Source organism: Sylvia atricapilla, chromosome 2 (assembly GCF_009819655.1).
Source record: "Sylvia atricapilla isolate bSylAtr1 chromosome 2, bSylAtr1.pri, whole genome shotgun sequence".
In the NCBI taxonomy this organism is placed as follows: Eukaryota; Metazoa; Chordata; class Aves; order Passeriformes; family Sylviidae; genus Sylvia; species Sylvia atricapilla.
In genome coordinates, this window is record NC_089141.1 from 10,207,543 (window position 1) to 10,223,548 (window position 16,006).

General features: G+C 42.4%; 1 long non-coding RNA gene across 1 annotated transcript in view; it reads right to left on the reverse strand.

Annotated features, from left to right (window-relative positions):
* The window catches only part of LOC136375349 (uncharacterized), a 33,847-nt gene that overhangs the window by 554 nt on the left and 17,287 nt on the right, over positions 1 to 16,006 (reverse strand). The window contains exon 3 of the long non-coding RNA XR_010746069.1: positions 3,066 to 3,150. This is a non-coding gene — a long non-coding RNA (uncharacterized lncRNA). The remainder of the gene's footprint in view (positions 1 to 3,065; positions 3,151 to 16,006) is intronic.

Genomic DNA, 16,006 nt, shown 5'->3' on the forward strand with positions numbered 1-16,006 from the left:
AACCCTGCTATCCATGTCTCTAAAGCCAAAGAGCACTCTTGTAGTAAGTCCCAGCATTTAGAGTACTCCATGAAAGAAACATTGGTGCTCTCCACACTTGTGCAGCTCCAGAAAACTCCTCTCTCCTTTGGAGCTAGATAAAATGCATGGGGATGGGGAGTGGAGAATTTATCCCGATGACCCAGGGAGCAACATTAGCTCCCTCATATCTGAGTGGGAAATGAGCAATTGAACCATGTGCCAGTGGGATCCTGGGCTGCAGGAGGGGGAGTGTGGCCAGCAGGTGGAGGGGGAGGATCCTCCCCTCCTCTCTGAGCAGTGCTGTGTCCAGTTCTGGCTCCCTGGTTCAAGAAAGAGAAGGAATTACTGGAGCAGGTCCAGCTGAGGTCTGTGGAGACGCTGAAGGGCCTGGAGCATCTCCCTTATGAGGAAAGGCTGGGGGAGCTGGGGCTGTTCAGCCTCGAGGGGACAAAATCAAGAGATCAGACTCTTCCCAGCGGTGCCCTGAGACAGGGCAAGGGGCAGGAGGCACAAACTGAAACACAGAAAGTTTCATCTGAATATAGGGAAAATCTTCCTCACTGTGAGGAAGTGAGGGTGACAGAGCACCTGGAATAGGCTGCCCAGAGAGATTGGAGTCTGCTCCTCTGGAGATGTTCCAAAGCTGCCTGGATCCTGTGTAACCTGCTCTGGGTGAACCTGCTATAGCAGGAGATTTGGGCTGGATGACCTCCAGCAGTCTGTGAGTCTATGAATCACTGCAAGGTTAAAGCTGTGCTGCTCTCTGGGCAGTGTTCACACACGTGGGATTTTCAAACTGGCATCATGGAGACAAACATGGCTTTACTAGAGAGTGACACAGGATGGTGGAGAGAAAAAGGAGGAAGTAGGGAAGCCCCATTCTGGAATGCCACCCCCTTAATCCGTTATTGTTGCCTGTATACTTCTATTTATTCATGAGCAGCACAGCTCTGTTTCACTGCTCCTGTCCTGGATGTTTTGTTCCTTGTCCTGACAGATTCCAACTTCAGCTGAAATGAGACCCTGGAGGAAATGAACTGGGTTTATGCCTGTGTAGAAGGGTTGCTCAAGTGGGATATCTGTTTATTAAAGCACTGTCTGGCAATTCTCATAGGGTGTCTATAACTTGTAAACCTTGAATACAAAAGGAGATTCAAAATGCATTCAAGAATACAAAGGAGTTTACAAGTTCATGCAGTCATCCCTCTCCAATCCTATAATCCATCCTTCCGTGGTGACTTGCATGGTTCTGGCCTGATCCTACAACCCTATTCACATGGAAATGCAGATATTCACATTAATAACTGTTGAAATCAATGTGTTTTATTACATGGTATACACATTTCAGGATCAGGCCTTCTGAGGAAAAGATGGGATTGTTTGCAGACAAAAGAGCAAAGTGTTCCTTATGCTCAAATGACCTAATGGGAAATTCAGTATTAATTTCTCTCATATGGGGAAAGTGTATTTTATATAATTTTTTAAAACTGAGAGGAGAAACCTCAAAAAAAATGTTCACTTTAATTTAGAGGCATAAAACAGAGCCTTGGAGAAGTGTGAAGCCATCACCTGGTCCACGTCTCTGTTGAGGACTGGCTTGTAAGGAGAAACAATGAGAGAAAAACTTGGTCTGGTGTTAATTAATTATATTAACCTAGTTGTTAATTAATTATATTAACCTAGTTGGTGATTGGTGATTAGATCTCCTGTTTTTAGGAGAAAAGGACAGCTCTGTCACTAGATGTTTGATAAAGGATGTCATCAGCATGTGATTTCTTTAAATATATTTTAAAAAAATATTTTCCGATTTCTGAACCAAGGATAATTCCTGTTCACTGGTTATCCCAGTAGAGAAAACTTACAGTGGGTGGGCAATTGTATTTTCATTTATGTTTGATTGCTTCTCCTTATTTTATTAAAAAAGTTAGACTCCCTCACAAAGCTATCAGCTCTTCTAAGCAGATAATTTATGAGCCAGCACAGATTACATTTGGGATGAAATAACCATAAATCTGTAGTATCTAATAACATGGCTTTGTTGAAGAAAAAGTAATTTGGAATTAGTAACCTTAAGCACAAATTTATCTCTGGTACCAATAAAACCCTTGTCCCTAGGAAGAGCTAATTCTGTGGCAATCAGCTTCTCTTCTGAGCCTAGAAAGAAAAACAGACTCTCACTTCCACTGAAGTGAATATTGAAACACGGGTTTTTCACCTTCCCACCAGGGCTGACCCAGACTCTGTAATAAATTAAACCCTCCAAATTTTAACTGGGGAGGGCTTGCAGTGTCTGCTTGAAACAACAGATTCTTGGCACCAGACACTCCTTGAGATGCTCTTTCCATTGTAAAAAGGATTAATAATAACCAAACATCACCAGTTAATTTCTCCAGAGTCCTGAAAGGGTGGAAACAGTGGGTAGATGAGGTAGAACCCCTCACTACTCTCAGCATTCAAAAACCCTGCTGGGTATTCACAGCCTTTGAAATGTCTGCTTTTAATTATGCACATTGCCTTTCTGCCAGGGAGCAGGTGGAACAGCTTTCAGCTCAACTGGGAGCTCACACAAACTCCTCTCAGCAAAGCCTCTTCAAGAGCATTCTCTCTTGGGAATCAAGCTGACACTTTAGCTATGCACAGAAGAATTTTCTCCTTCCATTAATTGTACAAGAAGTAATTGGGAAGTCAGTGGAATGTCCACTTCCCCTCTTACTCTGTCCAGCCAGCTCTGCAGCTGTGCTGTGCTTTGGTGAAAAAAAAAAAACCAAACCAAACTTCTCTCTTTGTATCCAGCCTGGCATGGAAGCATGGAACCATAAATCCATAGAATATCTCAAGTCGGAAGGGACCCATCATAGAGTTCCAACTCCCTGCTCCTCACAGGACTTGCCTAAAACGAAACCATATGACTATCAAAAAAAAAAAAAAAAAGAAAAGAAAAGATTAAAGGAATGTTAACTGGGAATGTCCTTCAGAAAATGTCACACTGGTTTTGTTTTTATAGCCACATCTCACAAGGTATTATATATCCAAGGTATACACACCTGTGTGCTTCCCTTTGGAACTGCTCAGCCTGGAAAAGAGAAGCTTTGGAGTGACTTGATTGTGTCCTTCCAGTGCCTGAAGGAGCTACAAGAAGGATGGAGTGAGACAATTTACAAGGAAAGCAGTGTCAGGATCAGGGGGAATGGCTTCAAACTGAAAGAGAGTGGGTTTAGATGGGATGTTGGGAAGAAATTCCTCCCTGTGAGGGTGGGGAGGCCCTGCCACAGGGTGCCCAGAGTTCTTGGATTCCCTGTCCCTGGAATTGTTTAAAGCCAGCTTGGATAGAGCTCTGAGCAACCTGGGATAATAGAAGCTGTCCCTGCCCATGGCATGGGGTTACAACTGGAGGATCTTTAAGGTCTCTTCCAACCCAAACCGTTCTGGGATCCCACGACAGAAATTCAAACAGTGAATTACTGAGAAATGTCAACATCAAGCACTCGCTCTTATCTCTCCTCTATCTTTTTGTCACTCTTTATCCAATGGCAAGAATAACTCCTGGCCGACTAACACGGATCTGCCGTTTCTTCTTATTCCTTCTCAACCTAAATTGAATCTGTCAGGGAAGCTTTTTTCCCCTTTTATGGCAATTTTCCCCCAGGTTTTCCCTGCGTTGTTTATGGACAGAATGAACACAGCTGCATCTGCAGGCATGACTGAAAGTCAGGCATCCAAGCTCCCTGCCTTGTCACGAGCCTGCATGTGCCAAAGGGCTTTGGTGCACAAGCTGTTAGTTGACAGACATAAGGAGGTAGAGGTTTGAAAATTCTTGCAGATATTGTTACACTGTACCAGGAATATCTGTCAACAATCAGGAGAAATCCTACAGACCCAAGGGGCTGCTTCTCGAAAATGATCCACGGGAACTTCACAGAAAACTTGGTAAAGTTTGGTTAAAGAAGACACAGCAATTTATATTTTTTAAGTTCTGCTTTGAGAAACAGCCCTAAATGTAATTGCTTTTGTGAATAAGTGTCAATGTAGATAAAACTGCAGTCTACTAAAATGAAAACCATACAGAAGCCTCAACCTGTCCTAAGCCTCTCATCACCTTTGGTTTCATCTACAACTCTTGGGGATGAGAGAGGAGAGATTGTGCAAAGACAGCATGGGCTTGGCACAGCCACAGCTTTATAAACTCTTGATATTTGTCTTGAAGATGAAAAATAGAAGCTGCTGCCACTCAGTAGCTGGATTTTGCTAGGAAAACTCTAATCATCCATCCTACTTTTCTTCTGTTGGCTTCATTGTCAGGAGGCTCTCCAGTTCAAGGCTTTGGTTTTGCAAGCAATGCAGGGACAACTCTCCAGGGCAGGGCTGTAAAAGTAGCAGATATTCCATGCCACAGACTCATTTTTCATCCAAGAAGAAACTTTCCCCACAAGAGACAAGACTTGTGGTGCTGTGAGGTGGTAATTAAGAAGAATGCAGACAGGAAACTATTATCTATGTAACATAAGCAGGAGAAGAGCAAAATTAAGTGGAGGGAGGACTAGTAAAAGTAAGAGTGAATGAGAGCATTTTCAATGACCTGAGGTTATTACATTTCTACCACAAACCTTTTAAAAAAAGCAGTTCCCTACACAAGTATTAGCATTTCTCAGATCAAGTGACCAGCTCCTTACAGCTATTGCACAGAGATGTCACTGTCAGTTTGCATTAGCTGGAGATGCAGGCAAAAAAAAAAAATCAAAGTAGGGCTTAAGTGGGGATTTAAGATGGGTCTAAGCTCTTTGCAAAGCCTGAGGAACAGCTGGCATGCAATGTAAGCATTGTTCATCCAGCATGGAATAGTCCTAGGTCTTCTCCCCTTACAGGAACTCCCTCCTGAAGAGCCTGTTAATCCCTGCTGGGTCACTGAGCACCAGGAACAGCAAAAGAACCGTAAAAAACACCACTGAAACATGCACTGGGCTGTGAAAGTACCCATGTGGGACAGCAAAACCTTGCATGTAGTAAAAAAAAATCCACTCAAAAACGTGGGTTAGAATAGCAGGAGTGATCCTAATGCTCTTAAAGGTTCTCTCTGTCTACAGCACTGTAGCTGAATTTCATATGTCCCCAAGACTCCTCCCAAAGCAGGTTCCAATGCCATGTTTGTTCACGTGTACCCGTCTCATGCTTTTAATAATTAGAGGAAACAATTGCACATCTTTGATGCGCAAAACCCAGTTGAAAGTAACTATTTCCACTCGAAACAGACCCCAAGAATTCCTCCCCGCTCTCATCCTCTTGTACTGAAATTGTGGCGTGTTAAGAATCATCTAAGAAAAACTCAGGCCACAGATAGTGACAAAAGATCTGCTGCTTTCCTTTAATACTATTCTGGTCCTACCAAAGTGCAGCTTAAAATACCTTTTTTTCCCCCCCTCTTGGTTTGAGTCAGAAATGTAATGGCATTTGAGCTCTTTTTTTCAAAGCCTTGTAATTGCTCAGATGATAAAGCTGGACACTGTGGCAAAAGGCATAATGGAAGGAATGTGTTTCACTTCTCACCTGTCCTTCCCAAAATGTGCTGGCAGCCAAGGATGATATTTGAGACCCTTTCAAAAGAATGCTTCTCTTCTCTAATAAAAGGAAGCTTTATTTGGATACTTTTTTTAATTCCAAGGTCCAAAAGAGGCCACGCTCTCAACATCCTCAGAAGCTCAGCTGGATTGAAATGGAAATGTTGGAGCCAGCACATGTGTTGCTACTTCTTTTGACTCAATAATTTAAAAAGAAAAAGGAAAAAAAAATCTTTATTAAATCTGCTAAAGGGTTCAGTCTTGCCTGGTCCACAGTGACCCAAAACTCCCAGAAGGGGATGAAGTGGAGTGCTCAGCCCCTTTTGGGATCCTGCACATGGGCCCTGCCAAGCTCCTGACTTCCTGACATCTGCTGAAGCGGCGCTACCTGCAAAGCCATAACACTGCTTGAGGTACTGGGAGAGTGCTGGAATCCAGCCCTTTGCAGATGAACATCACAAATATCCCAATATTTCAAGGCACTCCTGACATCTGCAGACAGGAGAACCTCTCAGCGTAGCAGCCCTGGGCAGGAATGAGCACAGAAATACTAAACTGAAGTAATGCAAGCACAGAAGTAGTAAATCCTCCAATTTAAATGGAAGCAGACATGATGTTGATCTTGCTCAGCTTTACCCTCCAAATTTCCAGTCACTGCAGTGGCTTGCAAATGAATCTGCTGCCCTTGCAAGAGATTGTTCAAGACCAAAGAGTAAGTCCTGATATTTAATCTGACTTGGAAATTATCTCCCTAAGCTTTTTTGGGGAGAAAAAATGTCACAAAATCATCTAATGTAGAAACCATGCTGTATAAGATAACATTTACATAGGTCACTGAGAAATGTCTCAAGATTTACCAGTGCATCTCTTTGTTTTTGGTTTCCCACACCTCCATCCCTTCAGAAAGTTGTGAGTTTTCACAGAAAACACCCAAACCCTGTGAATATGTGCTTGCCTTCTAAAAAAAAAAAAAACAAAAAAGTTCTTAAAAACCCCAAATGCTTTCAGCTGAGAACTCATTTTTGCATGGTTTCCACAGATTTAAACTGTCTGCGTTTTCTTTATGGCTGCCAGCATCTCCATTTTATTATTTTTTTTCCTTTGGCCCAGAAACCCAGCCTAGTTTTAGTTCAAATAAAACCCCTCTATCACCTACAATGTTCATGTAGGGACTGAGAAACCCTTCCCTTACAGAGCCAAACTAATGTAAGGTAGCCAGAAAGCATTAAAAATACCTTTAAAAAAGCATTAAAACGTATTAGCAGAATTGGCCAAATAATTTCTCCTCTGCTGGGGAGTTTAAGCTTTCCATTTAAACCCTTTAATAACAATGTCGTGATCACTGTTATTAAAGCCCTGTTGTTTTTATGTTAAGCTTGCTACTGAGCACTTATTACCCTATAAAGCACTTTCATAACCAAAATCCTTGTCAAGGGCTACATTTCCCTGTGTTTTACCTGCTTCCTTCCCCTGCCGTCATTTCACCTCCACGTTTTCTCGAGGCACTTGTGTTGCACCAGGCATCCCATGACTGAGAGGGAGCCTTGCTCTGCTCCATGCCTTCCAGAGGAGCCTGAGGTTTGAATTCTTTCTCTTCCTTGATCTCTTTACTTTTGGAAGTCTCTCCTCTCCCCATCCCTTCCAGCTCCAAATGTTCTTGTCTGGTTATTCCTGCTTTTTCTCCTCTGGATTTCTTTGCAGTTGCCAATGAATTGAAAATATAACGTCACCACAGACTTCCTTGTGATAGATCCAACATCAACCACTGTCCCAGGGAAACAAGGTTATACTCCTTCTTCCAGAGTATTGATCCCCAAAAAACCACATAAACCTGGACAGTAAAACACCTGGAGCTACATGCACATAACTGCTTTAATTCAAACACCAATTAATGACATTCAAAACGGAAAAAAAACCCCAAACTTTTAGGAATAACTGCACCTCTGTGCCACTGGAAATGCTTTGGGGTAGCTGGGACACCTCTGCAGGCTTTGCAAGGGTCCTTTGGGAAATTCGTGTCCTTTTGGATCAGCAGAGAGAGGCCAGGTGGGATCCCCAGGGCATCTCAGATGTCCCCAAACACCTGTGTTTTGGCACCTGAAGGGCAACACTCCCATTCCAGAAGGCTGTTCCTGATTGAACTGACACTGATGCCACTCCTGATACAGCTCACGAGATAAGGACCAGTTTTTCAACTTCAGGCTGTAAAGAACTACTCTGAAAAGTGAAAAAAAAAATCCTCACCAGATTTCTAAATATATAAAGCAACCTCACTTCTTTGAAATCATTACCCTTTATAAAAATACACTCACAATCTAGTTCTAATTTCTTGGCTTGGTTTGTATAAGACTTTTTTGCTGCGTTTTCCAGCTCTTCTACAATCCTAAATATTTGGAAACTCTTCTTTGCTTACTGTTGGTACTCTGGGACGTGCATGGTTTTAGGAGATAAAAGTTTAAAAAATAAAAAATTGCAAAACTTCCAATGTGAAACATTCAGAAAAACCCGCAAATCTTTGCAACCCTGGAGCTGTGCTGATTAAACCTGACTTTGTACAGCTCAAGACTTAGAAGAACTGGATGTGTCAGGACATGATTTTCAAGAAAGCTTGCATTTGTTACAGAGGTTTTGTTAAAACTTTAGTCCAGGTTTTATTACCTAGGAGTAAAATGCAAATAAACGACTGTGGGAGTGAAAGTGGGTCTAGCAAACTTTCAGAATTCACTTCTAATTCTGATTATTTCAAGAAGGAGCAGAACAATTTCCATCAGTCTTGGGTTGGGAGCATCCACTTTTGATTTGTACTTGCTACGTCTGTAGCAGAAGTATGGAGGATAGTTATGAAACTGCAAAGTCAGAACAACATAAACTTTAAAGAGCATTTTAAAAAGCTGAAAGAATATTTTTCGTTTCAATGAATGAAAATTAAAACCAGGCTGTATGGAAACTGCCAAGGAGGCCCACAAAACCCCCTCACTTTATAACTCCTGCCTTGCTGCCAGGGCTTGTATCAAGAAATCTTTTTATCAGACAGGTGGCTCTGAAAAAGAAGGGGCATTTGATGGTAATCTAATCTCTGAGAGTGTTTTCAGTTGCAGAGAAAATGAGAATTAAAAAACCCCAAACCTTTCACCAAGGAAATTAAGTAGGGACCAAAAAAAAAAAAATCTATTTAAAACTAATCATAAAGCAAACTAAATAATGAGCATAAAATGCTTTGTGAAGCTGCACTGGTAACAGTTCTTACTGTTTAAAAAAACAACTTCCATTAAAAGGAATTTCTCAAATTGCCAGCCTGCCTAACTCCAAGCAGAAATAAAGTTATCAGGATTTCCTTGCTTTTGAGTGAAGCATTGTCAGCTTTTCTATTACAGAAATTACTTTAAATTTGGATTGTACTGCTTTCCATGAATTGCTGGGGAACATGGTGGGCTGGGAAAGGAGAAGCTCCTGCAACCACTGAATCACATTTCTGATCAAAATAGTTCCATCATTTCTGCATGGCCTCATTCTTCATATATTTCTCACTTGCCTTCAGCATAGACAGAGCCTTAGGAGTATGGTTCTAACATCTAAAAAAATATTAAAGCATGTGATTTTAAAGCTTTCTTACTCACATTTTGCCACTTTGCTACTGCCTCCCTCAGTTATTTGACACACACTTGATGTCAAACAGTCATAAAGAGAAGAAAAATATTACACAAATTGGCTCGAGCAGACAAGCTCAACTCGGTTCCCACATAATGGTGAAAACAGGGATTTTCTGTTGGCTGGGAGCAGCCTCAGCACTGATGTACGGTTTCCCCCTGATTTTTCTTCAGCTGTACTCAGCAGAGATATTCTGTTTCAATCAGGTACCAAATTCATCTATCTCTGAAAAGCTGAAGCTTTAGGCTTTGCACAGGTAACAAAAACTGTCTCTATCCCTGCCTCAGGCACGTGTTCAAAGCAGAAATCTGGGAGGATGGCAGCTTGGTCAAAGTGGAAAACCTGGGGAAAAAACCTGGAAAAGCCTGGAAGTGTGATTTAGTTGTCTCAATTACCTTCTTTCTCCTGCAAGTTTTGTTTGTTTGTTTGTTGTCTTGTTTTGGGTTTTTTGGGGTTTGGGGTGGGGGTTTTGGGGGGGGGGATGGGGGTTTTGGGGGTTTTTTTTTACAGCTGCTTTAATCCCAAATTCAGGTTCAGGTGCCCAACAGAGCCCACGGTGACCAGCGAGGCAGCTGAGGTCACCCACCCCAGCTCCCTCCTGTGCAGGAGAACATCCTCCAGGGTGACTGAATCACTTTTCCTGGGAAGGCTCCTGCTTCCTTCCCAGCTTTTCATGGCACAATACCCAGCTGCTGGGTCAGGAACAGAGCTGGCATCTTCTGAGGAAGCAAAACCCTGTGGGACTGTGTAATTCATCCCCGAGCACCTGCAAATGACTACTGTTCATTATGAGAATACACGGGTTTGGTGTTTGTCTTTTTTAAATGTTTGGTGACTTTCTGGAAGGTGCATTTGAGGGAAACACATTTTATTAGTCATTAAAGGACATAACCTTAGTGGTGGAGCTGGCAGTGTGACATTTTTTTGATTGAACTTGATGTTAGAGGCCTTTTCCAACCTTAATGACTCTGATTCTTTGTGATTCTTTATCCTCCTGCCTCATGAGGTCTGTGGGATTTGATTTGGGTGGGAATCCTGACCTGCTCTGGCACTGACAAGGGTGGTCATGTCCCCTCATAGAGCCCTTGGAATGCTCTTCTCCTGCCCTGCTGGAAATTTCCAGGGGGCTGGAAACGAGGTAAGAGGATTTAGTGGGTTTATTTCAATTCAAAATGTATCTTAACAGTTGAAAAAAAAATTAAATCCTCAAAAGATAAATTAATCTATGCCAAATGAAAACGTAATATTGCAGCAGCAGTGATTCAGATGAGTTCACTGGACTTTGAATCATTGAAACCCATCTGCCCTGAGTCTCTTTTGCTATTTTTCTAGAGTATGAAAATTTTGCCTTTTTTTTTTTTTTTTTTTTCCTTTTTCATGACTGTCTCATGGAAACAAAAATGGGAAAACATGGCAATGTCACAATGTTAGATTTTTCCTACAAGGTCTCTCATTTATAATTCTATTCTTCCTCCAGAACCTACAAACTCTTTTCTATTCTATTTTACTCTTAGAAGAAATCATTGGAGACCCTTCTCCAGCTGCTAAAGCACCAACAGAAGAAACGGATGTTTTATAAAAAAAAAAGAGTAAAACAAAGAATCAAACTAGACATAGCCTAAAAATATTTTCCCCCCCTTTTAGTTAGTGCAAACTTGCACATATCTCTTAAGAATATATCCTTTGTTTTTCAAGTAATGCTTTCTCTTTAATGAAAATTGCCTTCCAGCATGCTCAGAAAATTCCAGATCATTTTCATCTTGTTTTACATCATCTTTTAGTGCTGTAAGATGAGAAGAAAATAGTGTCTGCTACACAGAGGCCTATGAGAGAGCCTCTGCATTTGTTCTCCTACAGGAGTCACTGTAAGATGATCCCTCTGCTCATGGCTGGGGGTTCTGAAAGCCCCTTTTTCCTCCTTCCTCAAGGCCTCCTGCACTGTACATTTACTACAAAATCCAACCTGCAGCGGTGTTGCTTTGTGAAAGTGCAAGGAAAGGATTTGGAGTGGGTTTTAGGTGAATTGCTTTGCATGCCCTGCTGTAGTTTGTTGGAAGACTCTTCTCGTTATCCTGAGTTTTATCACAGCTATTAACATTTATCCGTGGGTACTTGATATAAAGATTGCTCCTGTATAATGAGCAGGATGAAAGGCTCGTTTGTGTCTCTCATATCAAGCACTCTGGAGATCTCTTGCAAACTAATTACCTTGATGAGAGCAGCTTGCAAACAAAGCACTCCAAAAACCGGGGCTCACATTTCTCAATTTGTATGAAAATGCACTCAAACCTTAGCCTTAAACGAACTCTGCTTTAATTTACACTTAAATACACACCAAGAATAACTTCTCCAGCTCCAGTGCTGCTTTGTTCAATCCCAGGGATCTTCCCAAACAGATGTAATTAGGAGGTTAAGGGCTTTATTTGTTACCTCAACATCAACACGCTCCTGAATCATCACTGTTAGAGCCTTAAAATTACACACAACTAAGGCTCCTTTTCCTTCTCATCCTGATCCCACACTGCTGTGATCTGCTGGATTCTGATCTAAAGTAAGAGCGCTTTTAGACCAGAAATATCAGGGTGGCACTGAGCCAAGGCCCTCCTGGTGCAAGGCAAAATGCTCAATGAACAGCTGACACTCGCTGCTCCTTGAAGTAAGTCCAAAGCAATTTAACACAAGGCTGGGAGCATAAATCATGATAAAGCAACATAGCTGATTTAAAAATCCCTGTATCAAATCAAAGCTTGCTATTTTGCAAAAATTTTGATTTACAAAATAAACTGGAAAGGAAATAATTCTTAAAGTGTTCCAGGGCAGGTTGAATGAGGCTCGGAGCATCCTGCTCTAGTGAAAGGTGTCCCTTGGCAGGGGAGTCGCAAAATGGATCTTTAAGGGCCCTTCCGACCCCAGTCTTTCTGTGATTCTATGGAAAATTTCCTTTCTGAGTGATTTTCCCTCCAGTGACATGGTTTTCTCCATGTTGCATCTCCCTTCTGCTTCTTGAACTCCCTGCAGCACAAACTGCAAAACAACACTGCAGCAGAGCAAAAGGAAAACATTTCCAAGACCAAGATGTCAATTGTGATGTAGCCACAGCAGAAAAGAGGACAGGAAAAGGTCCATGAGCAAAGGAATGATGTTGATGTGGATTTTTAGTAGGGTCATTGTCTGAACTGTGTGATGGCACTGACTTTAAAAAACTGGTGTTTTCTTCAAACAGTAGGAAGTTATTTGATTATAAGCCCAGATACTGGTAGTACCACTGAGCTGCTGTTTTAGAGGAGGACAAGAACACGGCTTTTTTCCAGCAGTACAAACCCATCATTCCTTATGTAGGAGCACAGGAATTAAATGGCAGCAGGAGAGCCAGGCCAAGAAGCAGCTGAAAGGGCAGTTCCATGGCTGGGAAGGGTAGAATCCGTGGGAGCAAGACAGGAAGCAAAAGCTGAGAGAGCTTCCTGGCATTCAGTGCCAGCTTAAAGCTATCAGGGAGGGAAGGGGAAGGCAGAGCAGGGCCTGAGCAGCCAGGTTTGCCAGGCAGAGCCAGCAGCTCAAGAGATGATTTTGGCACAAAGTGCTTGTGCACTCATGCATTCAGGAGGAGGGAGAGCTACGATGGGGAGAGATGAGGGAAGAGAGGGAAAAGCTGTTTAGCCAGTGGAATAAGGTCTTGGAAATAGTTTGAAAGCAGAGTTGGACGTGTGGGGTGATGGAGAAAGCAGTCACAGATTTTTTTCTAATTCAGTAGGATGGAAGGGCAGTAATATTTCTAACAGTGATAAAGAGGTAGGAACATGAAGTGGGGCAGAATCTTGGCCATGATATATCCAGGATAAACTCCTCAGGAGTAACTGTCAGGAATACAATGATAGGAAACTATGAAAGGAGGCAGTTAAACAAAAATAAAATTCAGGGTTTGTCTTTTCTACCATTCATGTTTGCTTCAATTCCAAGTGAATGGGCAAGGAATCTGTTTGTCCATATTAGATCACAGAATCACCATGTTCCTCCTCATTAACCTCAGAAAGGGGGAGAAAGACAGAATGCACAGCTTTGTGACAAAGGTACTTTTGCTGTTGCCCTTGAATCAATAGGATTATTGTACTTGTTCACTGTATCCTGCTCTTCACATTTTTATGGGGTTTTTTTGGTTGTTGTTGTTTTTTGGTGGTTCTTTTTTTTTTTTTTTTTTTTTTGTTCAGCTAGACAGGATTATTAATTTTCACATTTTCATGCTTCGAGTCTGCAAGATACAACCCATGCTCCAGCATAAGAATTTCCTTCTAACCCTCAACCAAGAGTACACATGGCACTTCACACAGCGTGTGTCAAAGCAAGTCAGAGCTCCTTACACATTAAAAAGTGGCCAGATACTGTTTTCTTTAGGCACTCAATTAAAGGCAGGTGTCTGGCCCCTTATCAGTTCTAGGTGGTCTTTTCCTCTTGGGTTGTTTTCCTTTTCTTGGTGGTGACTCAAGTGCTTTCTACACTTTTGAAATCTGTAAAACTCCCCACGATCATTTCATATTCTCTCTGGTTACATGTGCGAAAGTTTCCAAGGAACAGTCAGGACTTGGTAGGTAATTTTTCTTTCTTCTTCTGCTAGGTATAGTTTTATTCCAAATTCCTGGTGGTGGTTAGTGATCTCAAAAGAAATGGAATTACAGAAGCAGGAGTGTGGATGGCAGGACAGGCCATTTTCCATGGATGAGTTCAGAGGACGCTGAATTCTGTCTGCTGCTGAAAGACCCCAGAAATGGAACAGTGATGAGGACTCCTGCTTTGCTTATCCTTTGATTTTGGGACTTGAAATTTTACTCCTCTTGCTGTCTCTTCCTCTCCACAGAAAAGCTGAGGAGGCACCATGTGTTCGGATTTAGCTGCTTTTGGAGGTAATTGCACAAAATTCCCATTGACTCTGGGACCTTTGCCAGGGTACATGCTGACAGAAGACAGCACAGACCTTGGGCTGATAATGAACCTCTCTTCAGTCATCAATATTTTTACATTAAATAATCACAGAGTGAGGTCGAGAACTGCAGAGGGTAAAAGGATGTAGGGGGAGAAGATCAAAAGATGCTCATGAGACTGTGTGAGGAGGATCATTTGGTGCGAGGAAAAAATGAATTTAAAATGGGTTTTTCACCTGTACCAGCCTACTGACGTTAAGCCGCCATCCCTGGGAAAACACTGCTCTTCAAGGAACAGCCATCTGCTCGTGGTGGAGCCACATCACCCTGGAATAAAAAGCACAAACACTTGCTCCAGCAAGTGTTTCAAGCAGTGGTGCAGAAGGGAGCTTTGGCCAGTCTTTGTGCAGCTGTGCCTTGCACGAAGAGGTGGATGGAGCCTGAGCATGCCGTGGAGCTCTCCATGCTCTGGATTGCAGAGCTCACTCCTCCCGAGCTTCCTTGGAGCACAGAGGGAGCGAGCAGAGGGTGGGCAGCAGAGGGAGAAGGGTCAGGGTACGCTCAGCCCTGACAGCCACAAGTGCAGGACAAGCTGCCGCTGCCTGTGCCCGGTCTGTCATGCGTGTGCGGGCCATCTGTGAGCCAAATGCGAGGATGGAGAGAGCAGGGCCCCTGCAGAGCACAGCTGTCACAGCTCCCTCCGGAGCCGGGCGAGGAAGGGCTCTGCCCCGCTCCATCCCAGGCTGACAGAACATTTCAAGGGGGTTTTCAAAGGGTTTTTCCAGGGACAGCACGGCTGTGAGAGCGTGTCCACAGCTGTGGAGGGAGCTGGATGTTAAACTGTGCTTACACGAGTCTGTTCTGGAAAGTGGGCAATTGTACGTGCCAACAGCTCATTGAGAGAAACTAAAGTAGCCATTCCCTTTCGCTTTTTTTATACAATGCCAGCTGCTGGCAGGGAAATATTCACATTTCTTGCTCTCCCACCATTACAGGGCACTGTTGGAGTGTAGGGAAAGCACAGCCAGTGGTCTAGTGGAGATTCAACCTCACCTACCTACCTAGCTCCAGAACTGAGTTTAGTGAGATATTCCAGAATCTTAAAAAATCAGTTGGAAGTGGCTTCTGCAGGCTCTGTATTCCAAACTCCAGGCTAATTACAGGCCTGACAGGGTCTTGTCCAGCTGAATTTTAAAAATCTCTAAGGATGGAGGGACTTCACATCCCCGCTGGACACCTGTGCCAGTGCTTGGCCATTCTCAGAATGAAGAAGTCTAACACCCTTTTAAACAGGAAGGGAAGAACTTTAAATCCCATTTATACCCTGCTAGTTCTTCTCCAGTTAAAATCTTGTACTCTATCTGTTTATTCTTTCATATATAGGCCCATTTCTTCAGCATATCAGAACAAGATTATTATGGAAATATGAAGTGAGAAGTATGCCTAAATATTAGAACAAAAGACAGGTTTTGAACTTTTACGCAATTACTTTTACTTTTGAGATGGGAATATTTGTATAATTTGAGCAAAACACTGCACCACCTTCTCCATTCTTTTTTTCATGGAATTTCAAGGATGTATCTTTGCTCTCAATTTTTAGCTTAGATTTACAGACAGAAATGGGGCATTCCTTTACACATGATTTTTTCCTACTTCACAGGGACTTCATGAGTGTAAATACAAGAATTTTTCTGTCCATAGCTCAGAGAAAAATGTGCCAAAAAAAAAAAAAAAAAAAAGAAAGAAAGAAAAAAAGGTGTATTTTTTAAACTAGCATTCTACCTTTCCAGAATCTAGTCAGGAAGATTTTGGAAGGGACAAGACCACCACTGAAACACACTGGAGTTTATATCACCACTGATCTCTTTGAAA